The following is a 355-nucleotide window of genomic DNA, read 5'->3' as shown; positions in this document are numbered from 1 at the left end:
GAATTGGCAAAATCTAACAAGTATAGGGTGTATATTTGCTGTCGTTAGACAGAGTGGAGGCTTGAAAGAGAGATGGAATTGAGAAAATTACTTTCTGGGGGGCTTAATTGAGTTTACAGCAAGAAAATATGCCCGATGGAATAGAACGTTTGATATAAGCTTAAAAAGAAGCAGCTTTTAAAGCTCATATTCAGTTTTTGTTTAAGAAAAGGGGCTTTCAGCCAGGCACGGTGGCTCATCCCTGTAATCCCAGCACTTTGGGAGGCTGCGGCGGGTGGATCATGAGGTCAGGAGTTTGAGACCAGCCTGGCCAATATGGTGAAACCCTGTCTCTACTAAAAATACAAAAAAATTA

Source organism: Colobus angolensis, unplaced genomic scaffold (assembly GCF_000951035.1).
Source record: "Colobus angolensis palliatus isolate OR3802 unplaced genomic scaffold, Cang.pa_1.0 Scaffold189, whole genome shotgun sequence".
Taxonomy (NCBI): Eukaryota; Metazoa; Chordata; class Mammalia; order Primates; family Cercopithecidae; genus Colobus; species Colobus angolensis.
The sequence above is the reverse complement of the archived record's forward strand: the minus strand, read 5'-3'. Positions refer to the sequence as shown.